The sequence below is a fragment of the Rhinolophus sinicus genome, linkage group LG05, assembly GCF_036562045.2.
Source record: "Rhinolophus sinicus isolate RSC01 linkage group LG05, ASM3656204v1, whole genome shotgun sequence".
Lineage (NCBI taxonomy): Eukaryota > Metazoa > Chordata > Mammalia > Chiroptera > Rhinolophidae > Rhinolophus > Rhinolophus sinicus.
The window spans coordinates 69,957,028-69,967,843 of NC_133755.1; the positions used below are offsets into that span (position 1 = coordinate 69,957,028).

General features: G+C 36.3%; 1 pseudogene; it reads right to left on the reverse strand.

The window, feature by feature from the left end:
* Nucleotides 1-967: 967 nt before the first annotated feature.
* Nucleotides 968-2,752, reverse strand: LOC109459387 (tigger transposable element-derived protein 1; annotated as a pseudogene).
* Between the last annotated feature and the right edge of the window lie 8,064 nt (nucleotides 2,753-10,816).

Here is a 10,816-nt window from a genome sequence, read left to right on the forward strand (position 1 = left end):
TAAGATGTTTCATAAAAGTTGCAGATAGTTTGAAAATGTGAGAATTATCAAATATATGAGGTATACTTATAATCATAAATATAGGTAATTAAGAATTGGTAATTATGTATGATACATAATGCATAGCCTTATTAATTTTGGAGGTCAGTTTGAAATAGTGAAAACTCTGGATTATGAGGTTTTGGAGTGGAAAGTAATCTCACTGTGAAGAGGCCTTTGGGGACAGAAGCATTAGATTTGCAGAGGTAGCACCTAAATTTCTTTTTCTAGTACACAGAGTGACTTGAACCATTAAGAACACATTTAATCCATTTTAACAAAAGTATAAGAAAGTTTAGATACTGATATTTAATTTTGTTCAGAAGTGATCTCTTCACACAAAGTCAATCCAGTACTTGCAATTATATTTACACCTATTAATTTGCCTCACAATTATGTTTCTGAAAACACTCTGATGAGTGAGCATAACAAGAGGCAGGTAGAATTATCAGAAAATCTATGTTATTGGCTTCCAATTAATGAAGTTTGACAGAGCCATGGGAACATAATCCCTCATACCACTCATCAATCCAAGAAAACATGTAGATTACTTTTATTCTTTAGCAAAAACTAAGCATGCGGTAAACAAAGAGTGTCCCATAGAGTGTACTGAATGAATCCCCAGGCTAGTACTACTTGTAACAGTACTTTAATTTTTATTAAACAAGTTTAAAGAATTTTTATTGATAAATTTCTCATTGTTTCAGCAGGCAACATTGGACTGTATTGCAATGACACAGTGTACAGGCATACCTTGGAGATATTGTAGATTCAGTTCCAGATCACGACAATAAAGCAAATACTGCAAAAAAGCGAGTCACATGAATTTTTTGGTTTCTCAGTGCTTATAAAAGTTATGTTTACACTCTAGTGCAGGATATAAAGTGTACAATAGCATTATGACTAAAAACTAATGTATATATGTTAATTAACAATATGTTATTGCTAAAAAAATGCTAATGTCAACTGAGCCTTCAGACAGTTGTAACCTTTCTATTAGTGGAGGGTCTCGCCTCCTTATGGATGACTGCCGACTGTTCTGTGATGGTTGCTGAAAGTTGGTGTGGATTTGGCAATTTCTTAAGACAACAATAAAGTTTGCTGTATTAGTTTACTCTTCTTGAACGATTGCCCTGTAGTTTGTGATGCTTTTGACAGCACGTGATACACAGTAAAACTTCTTTCAAAACTGGAGCCAATCCTCTCAAACCCTGCAGCTGCTTTGTCAACCAAGTTTATGTACTATTATAAATCCTTTGTCATTCCAACAATTTTTACAGCATCTTCACCAGGAGTAGTGTCCATCTCAAGAAACCACTTTCTTTGCTCTTCCACAAGAATCATCTCCTCTTCTGCTCAAGTTTTATCATGAGATTACAGCAATTCAGTCACATCTTCAGGCTCCATTTCTAATTCTGGTTTCTTGCTTTTCTACCACATCTGCTGTTACTTCCTCCACTGAAGTCTTGAACCCCTCACAGTCATCCCTGAGAGTTGGAATCAACTTATTCCAAAGTCATGTTAATGTGGGCGTTTTGACCTCTTTCCATGAATGACGAATATTCGTAATGGCTTCCAGAATGGTGAATCCTTTCCAGAAATTTTACAATTTACTTTGCCCAGAACCATGGGAATAATCACTATTTGTGGTAGCCATAGTCTTCTTTAGTGTATTTCTTAAATAATAACACCTGCAAATCAAAATTACTCCTTGATCCTTGGGCTGCAAAATGGGTGTTGTGCTAATAGGCATGAAAACAACTTTAATCTTGTTATACATCTCTGTCAGAGCTCTTGGGTGACCAAAAACATTGTCAATGAGCAGTAATATTTTGAGAGGAATTTTTTTTACTGAGCACTAGTTCTCAACAGTGGACTTAAAGTATTCAATACACCATGTTGTAAACAGATACACTGTCATCCAGGCTTTGTTGTTCCATTGATAGAGCACAGGCAAAGTATATTTCACATAATTCTTAAGTGTCCTAGGATGTGAAGAATGATAAAAGAGCATTGGCTTCATCTGAAAGTCACCATTTGCATTTGCCTCAGAGTTAGAGTTGACCTGCCCTTTGAAGCTTTGAAACCAGGCATTGACTCCTCCTCTCTAGCTATGAAAGTCTCAGATGGCATCTTTTCCCAGTATAAGACTGTTTCATCTACATTGAAAATCTGTTGTTTAGTGTAGCCACCTTCATGGACTATCTTAGCTAGATCTTCTGGATCACTCGCTGCAGCTTCTACATTAGCAGTTGCTACTTCACTTTGCACTTTTACGTTATGGAGGTGGCTTCTTTCCCTAAACGTCATGAGCAACTTCTGCTAGCTTCACACTTTCCTTCTGCAGCTTCCTCACCTCTCTCAGCTTTCATAGAATTGAAGAGAGTCAGACCCTTGCTCTGGATTAGGCTTTGGCTTAAGGGAATGTTGGGCTGCTTTGATCTATTCAGACCCCTGAAACTTTCTCCAGATCAGCAATAAGCCTGTCTTGCTTTCTTATCATTCGTGTGTTCACTGAAGTAGCACTTTTATTTTCCTCCAGTAACTTTTCCTTTGCATTCACAAGTTGGCTAATTGTTTGGTGCAAGAAGCCTAGCTTTCGACCTGTCTTGGTTTTTGACATGCTTTCCTCATTAAGCTTAATTACTTCTCGCTTTTGATTTAAAGTGAGAGATGTGTGGTTCTTCCCTTTGCTTGAACACTTAGAGGCCATTGTAGGGTTATTAATTGGCCTAAATTTAATATTGTTGTGTCTCAGGAAATAGGGAGGCTGGAGGAGAGGGAGAGGGATGGGGGAAGAGCTGGTTGGTGGAATAGTCAGAATACATGCATGTGTATCCATTAAGGTTGTGAACTTACATGGGTACAGTGTGTGATGTCCCAAAACAATTACAGTAGTAACACCAAAGGTCACTGATCAAAGATAACCATAACAATATCATAAGTATGAAAAAGCTGAAATATTGCAATAATTAGCAAAACGTGACATAGAGACACAAAGCAACCGAATGCTGTTAGTAAAATACAGCTAATAAACTTTCTCAATGCACGGACAAACGTTCAATTTATAGAAAAAAATGCGGTATCTGTGAAGTGCAATAAGGTGAAGTCAATAAAATGAGGTATGCCTGTAGATGATCATTTTTCTTAAAAAAACAAGTAGAGAAAAAGGAACAGAACAGAATTAACAAATATAAAACTGATAGTAAAGTGTTAGACAAAGTGAAATATGTAAATAATTAAATTAAATGTAAATGAATAGAATAATTCTAAATTAAAATTAAATATTGTCAAACTGGATTAGAATAACAGCTCTATGCAACTTATAAGATCTGCACTTTAAATGTACAAAAATATGTACTCTGAAACATCTAGCAATAAAAAGCCTGATATGAGACTAATTAGACATACTGATATGAGTTGATTAGATATTTAAAAAAAAAATCACTCATGACTCGTGGTTCAATTCACCAGGAAGAGATAATAATTCTAACTTTGTATGCACTCATAGAGCAGGTTTAAAAAGCATGAAAAAAAAAAAAAAAAAAAAAGGAAGAACTGAAAGGACAAATGGACCATCTATAATCATTGTGGACAGTTTTCACACACTATTCTCAGTAACTGGTGGAGTCACAGACACAAATTAGCAAGGATATGAAGGACATAAATAATATGATTAATGAAGTGAACCTAATCAACATACATAGAACACTATTACTAACAACTGCAAGATACATCATCTTTTCAATTGAACATGGAATGTTTTCTATCATTCTCCTTTTCTATAATTGGCCATCAGCTTAAAATAGCAAGCAATAAATACACAAAGATTAAAATTATATGGGAGGGTGTTCTCTGACAAGAGTAAAATTAACAAGAACTCAATAATAAAAATGTTCCTAAAGAATTCCAAAAATATTTGGCAATATTTTAAATAGCAAATAGGTGGGAAGGTTCCAGTCGAGATGGTGCAGTAGGTAAATGCTGTGCTTCACTTCTCTTATGACCACGTCAAAATTACAACTAAACTTCATAGCAACCATCATTGAGAATCACCTGAAATCTTGCTGAACTGAAGCCCTACAACTAAGAACATACAGCAGAAGCCACCTCAAGACACAAAACGGGCTGGTCCCATACCTGCATGTGACCATTAAAATCAGGAGGGATATCTCAGCTGCAGAGGTCTGCCCCAAAGGAACAAGGAATCCCAGAACCACACAAGGGTTCCCAGCCTAGGTTTCCAGTGCCAAGGAGAGAATTCCTCATAGCTTCTTACTGAAAACCAGCAGAGATTGTGACTGAGTGAGACGGAGGGCAGTTGGAGACCCAGAACTCCTCTTAAAGGGACAGCACATGGACTTACCCACAGAATCACTGACACTGAGCTCCAGCACTGGGTCAGCAGCTGGAGAGGTGACAGGGCCATCAAGGGGAAGCTGAATTGTCTGGCTTCTGGATGAGGGCTGAAGGAGAAACTTTCTCCCAGACAGAGCTGTTGGCAGGAGCCACTGTTTGTTGCTGTTGTTGTTCTTGAGCCCTCCCCCTTTCCAGTGTGCAGATGCAGGTGGCCACCATATCTGAGTCTCCATCAAGTTGGCTGACATCATTGGTTCACCACACCCTGATGATTCTAATACCCCAGTCCACCCAACTTTTGGGCCTACCCAATCTGCTTCCAGTGGTTTTTTCATACAAACTGCCTGCCTTGGCTCATGGTGCAGACTTTCGTAAAATATCTCAAAGGCTCACAAAACCCAAACAAGCAGCATCCGTCCTGAGCATGTCCTGTACCTCTGGCTGAGCAACCCTAAGGCCAGCACTAGTGGCAGCCGGCCTTGGTTTACAGCTTGACCTCTTGAAGCACTTCCAAGCATGGCACAAGTGGCAGCCACTTGTGGATTGCTTTGTAGCTCCTGCTGCATGGGTCCAGGTAGGGCATGGGCTGTGGCTGAACTTGGCATGTAGCAGGTCCCCTCCTAGGTGGCTTTGGGGCTGGTGTACCCAATGGCCAGCTTTGAATTGGGCTGGAACATCACCCAGCCACCTCCAAGAATGACATACCCAAGGGGTTATTAGGCAGGCAGAAGAGCCATACTGAGGTAGATCCAGCTCTGTAGGGTCAGTCCCCGCACCACAACTCCTCCATGGTTGTCATGGCTGGTCCTCACCAATGAGCATGAGGGTCAACTCCTCCACTGATGGGAAAACAGCAACTAAGGCTCAACTATAAAAGGAGGACATACAAAACTTGCACAAGGGACACACCTGGAGTACACAGCTCAGGTGATCAGGGATGTTGCAATACTGACCCCCGCAGCACACAAACTAAATAAGGCCACCCTACTAAAATCTGGAGACATAGAAGCTCTACCTAATACATAGAAACAAACACAGGGAGGCAGACAAAATGGGGAGACAAAGAAACATGACCAAAATAAAGAAAATAGAACAAACCTCCAAAAAAAGAACTAAACAAAATCAAGATAAGCAATCTATCAAATGCTGAGTTCCAAACATTGGTTGTAAGGATGCTCAATGATTTCATGGAGAACTTCAACAAGATAGGAAACATAAAAATGGAGGTAGAAAGCATGAAAAAAGAACAAGTCATAAATAAACAAAAATGGAAATGAAGAATACTTTAGAGGGAATCAACAGATTAGACGAAGCAGAGGATTGAGCGAGCAATTTAGAAGATAATGTAGCATAAAACACCCAATCTGAACGGCAAAAAGAAAAAAGAATCCAAAAAAAAATGAGTAGAGTTTAAGGGGCCTGCAGGACAACATCACACATACCAATATTCTCATTATAGGGGTACCAGAAGGAGAAGAGAGAGAGAAAGGAATGGAAAACCTATTTGAAGAAATAACGATGGAAAACTTTCCTAACCTGGTGAAGGAAATAGATATACAAGCTTAGAAAGGACAGAGAGTCCCAAACAAGATAAACCCATACCAAGACACATCATAATTGAAAAGCCAAATTTAAAGAAAAAGAAAAATTCTTAAAAGCAGTAAGAGAAAAGCAGTTAATTACCCACAAGGGAGCTCCCATAAGATTATCAGCTGATTTCTCAACAGAAACTTTGCAGGCCAGAAGGGACTGGCAGGAAATATTCAAAATGGTGAAAAGTAAGGATCTACACCAAGATTACTCTACCCAGAAAAGCTATCATTTGGAATTGAAGGACAGATAAAGAGTTCCCCAGATAAGAAAAAGCTGAAGGAGTTCATCACCACCAAACAAGTATTACAAGGACTCTTAGAGGGACTTCTTTAAGACAAACAAAAACAAAACAAACAAAAACAGGAATAATAAAATGGCAATAACTGCATGCTTAGCAACAATTACTTTCAACGTAAATGGATTAAATCCTCCAATCAAAAGATAGGGGTGCTGAATGGACAAGAAAACAAGACCTTCACATGCCTACAAGACACTTTACATGCCTACAAGAGACTCACTTCAGATCAAAAGATACACACAGACTGAAAATAAAGGGATGGAAAAAGGTATCTTATGAAAATGGAAACAAACAAACAACAAAAAAACTTGTGTAGCAATACTTATACCAGACAAAATAGACTTTAAAACAAAGACTACAACAAGAGACAAAGAAGGACCTAGTAAACCCATTTCTGGGTATTTTCCAAAAAACCCCAAAACGCTACTTCGAGGGGACATGCTCATCTATATGTTCATTGCAGCATTATTGACAATAGCCAAGATTTGAAGACAATCTGGGTGTCCCTGAATGGATGAATGGAAAACATTCATCATACATTCACAATTTCATTAATAATATTAAAATAAAACAACAGCACCAACGCTTTAGTAAATGAGGAAAGGAACAGAAACAAACTTAGTCTAACTTAGTCTAAGTATAATAAAAAACCAAATATTATACTTAGTGTTAGAATATTATCAACCTTTTCCAAATCAAACTGGGGAAGAGATAACAATACCTGCAATCACCACATCTATTTAACATTGTGTCAGACGTTCCATCCAGTGCAATTGGCAAGAAAAATGTATATGTTTGAAAAATAAAATAAAATATGAGTATTTGCAGATGTTATGAATATGTATATATTTTTTAAATCTACAAGTTATAAGTCTTATTATGTGTATTTAAGTCATTAGATACATGCCCAATGTACAAAAATCAGTTGCATTTTTCTATACTAACAATAAACCAGTTGAAATATTTTTTAAATGATACTATTACCTTAATACCATGAAACACCAAGTGTCTAAAAATAAATCTACCAAAACATAGGTAAGCGAGTGACACAAAATCCTGTATAATATTATTGAGACAAGTTATTGTGCATGGATTGAAAGTCAACATTGTAAAGATGTGATTCTTTCCATACACATTTGGTTTAACACCATATCACTGAAAATCCTAACAAGGGTATTTAGGATTTGTGGGGTTTTTTTGCAAAAATTCTAAAGCCAATTCTAAAATGTATATAGAAATATATATATGGCCAAGAATAGCTAAGGCAACCATGAGAAAGGACAAAGTTGAAGAATTTTACTTCCAGATATAAATAAGTAACAGTTAGGACAGTACAGTATTAGCTTAGAACTTACAAGTACTCATAGACTGATGATATAGAATAAAGAGTCCAGAAATATATTCATAAATATATATCAACAATTATTTTATGACTAAGTTGACATTCCAGAATAACGGATACAGCTTTAATAGTTTTCTAAATAAATGTTAGTAGATCCATTTGCTACTCATATAAAAACATGAATGCTGACCCTTGTCTCATACCACACACATGAATTATGTAACTCTAAACAGACATAGATCTAATTATGAAAGCTAAAATATCCTAAACCTTCTAGAAAATAACATAAGCCAATATGTTCACAGTCTTGAGGACAGACAACAATTTCTTATATAAGTTACAAATCCTATTAACCATAAGGAAAAGTTTGGCTAACAAAGCTATATTAAAATTAATAAATCCAATTATTTAAAACATACCCATAAGAGACTAAAAAAATGCAGAATGATTGCAAACACTAGCAATACATGTATCCGACAAAGAACTTGTATTCAGAATGTATAACTCTAACAAACTGATAAGAAAAGGAAAAAAAAATTTTAAAAGAAAGACTTGAATTGAAATTTTTGAAAGATTACATCAAAATGGCTAATAAACATGAATTTTCCCTACCTTATTCACATTATCAAACTACAAATTAAAACCACAGTGAGATAGTATTACACTCCCATAGGAATGTCTAATATTAATATAACTAGCAATACTAACCGTTGATGAAGAAAAGTAAAAATTATTTCAAACACTTTGGAAGACATCCTGGCATTATCCACTAATGCAGGAATTACGCTCAAATTCAGGTTATATACCCACAAGAAATGCATGATATGTGCACCAGAATTCATGAAAAAGAATTATTAACAGCAGCAAGATTTCTAACAGCCATGAACTGAAAACAATTTAGTATGTTTATTTAATGGAATACTCTAAAACAATAAAAATGAGTGAACTACTGTAAAGCATAATTTTGGAAATACATCTCAAAAACAAATTGTTGAGGAGAAAACAACCTGCACAAAAGAGTACATACTATATAATCCCATTTGTATAAGGTTCAATAATGGCAGAAGCTCTCCATGGTGATAGGTCAGATAGTTACTATCTGAAGTACAATAGTGACTGGGAGCAGGCATGTGGAAACTTCTGGGTTATTACCAATATCTTGTTTTCTTCTCTCGATGTTATTTATATGAGTCTGTTAGCTTTGTGAACATGTATTGAGTTGTATATTTATAATGGGTTCATTTTTTCCATGCATTTGTACTACAGAGAAGAGGTTATTAAAAAAGGAACTACAAATCTACTTTTTGTTTTTATAAGTTATGCTTGAATTATGAAAGTTGTAGGCATTTTCAAAAGAGAAATTTATGTGTTAGTTGTTTCAAAGGAGCTTCCATTGGATTTGGTCTCACTGTTGGCTTAGGAAAAGATTGAAGTCCAGAGTAATCTAGTTTTAATGTGGGCCTATGAAAGGACATGGTGATAGTATGGATGGGGAGATGTTGGTTTCAACGTTGTATTCTAAGTCTTTGGGTTATGGTAGCATTTTCAAGTGGAAATATACACATGACTCAGGACACTAAAGACATGTTGACACTGTCCTGTGGGAGAAATTAAGTAGAGGAGACATTCATGGAGGAAAGATTGATAACACAGGCTTTTCTATGCTTCTCTTGAATTGATATAATTATTGTCTGTCCATAGCATTAATTATATTTGTCACTCATTTTGACAATTGATTATGTGTATTCTGCTTTGTGGTGTCACAATTATTTCAAGATGTATTAGGTTGTACCATATAAAATTATCAATATTCAACATTTTATTTTAACGTACAAAAATGGCAGTTTCATACAGTCCAACTTAGTAATGCTCATGCCTTAGCAAAATTCAATTTCATTAGCATTTGTCTATGCCTCACATGTCTCTAAACTCTCTGGTTCTCATTTATTTTATCCACAAAATGGGTATTCATAGACATGTCTCAATAATGAAACAAAAGTTTCAGATGAAAGTGCATTTTAAACTCTAATGTAAAGCTCTAGTTATTAATGCAAAGACTTAATGCAAAGACTTGTTATCAAAACAAAGGAAAACATTTGTACAGTGGCTATAACTGGAATTTCTGTAACTAAAGGGAATAAAATTAGAAAGTACTTTACAATATGTAATTCAGTAAAAATGGCAGAGGAGAGATGGAAAACAATTGTGTAAGCTCTATTTAGATCTGACATTGTAGCCATTTTGAAAACATAAGGTCTTATTAGGTTACTTTCCTTCTTAAAATATTCCGTGGATAAAACCAATAGCCTGGATTGCAAGTTATTTCACAGCTAATCCCCAGATTTCATTTCCAGTTTTGTATTTCTGGCCATTCACCTCTTAAAAACCTACTATGTGTCAAGCATTATGCTACATGCTGGAAATACAACAGTGATCAAAAGTGAAAGAGTCCCTATCTTCTCAAAGCATCTAAGGTAAAAGATGAGGCAGGCAATTCAACAGGCAATTACAATACAGTAAATAAAAGCTAAGGGGAGGTGAAATGTCCAAAATGGCAGGTTAAGTAAATGCTATGCCTACTGCATCCCAGAATTCCACCAAAATTACAAGTCAACCTCAAGAACCACCTGAAGACTAGCTGAATAAAATCCCTATAACTGAGGATATAAAGAAGATGCCAAATCGAGACTGGTAGGAAGGGGTAGAGACAGGAAACAGTTTTACCCCAAATCCACAGACAGTGGTTGAACACTCAGAGGGACACCTCAGTGGCAGAGATACCCCAGAAGAGGGAGGGGTCCCAGACCCACACCAGGCCCATGGGTCTTGTGCCAGCAAGGGAGTTCCCACAACATCTAACAGTGAAAATCAGTGAGGTCTCTGTCTGCCCATCTCGGTGAGATGGAAGGCAGCTGGAAATCCAGATGCCCTCTTAAAGAGCCTGCACACAGACTCACTCACTTGCAAACACTCACCTAGTCTCTGGTGGAAGGAAAGCAACTTGTGAGGTGCCAGAGACATACCGTGTTTCCCCAAAAATAAGACCTAGCCAGACAATCAGCTCTAATGCATCTTTTGGAGCACAAATTAATACAAGACCTGGTCTTATCTTACTGTTAATAAAATATATTATAATGTAATATAATATAATAAATATAATATAATAAATATAATATATAATATAA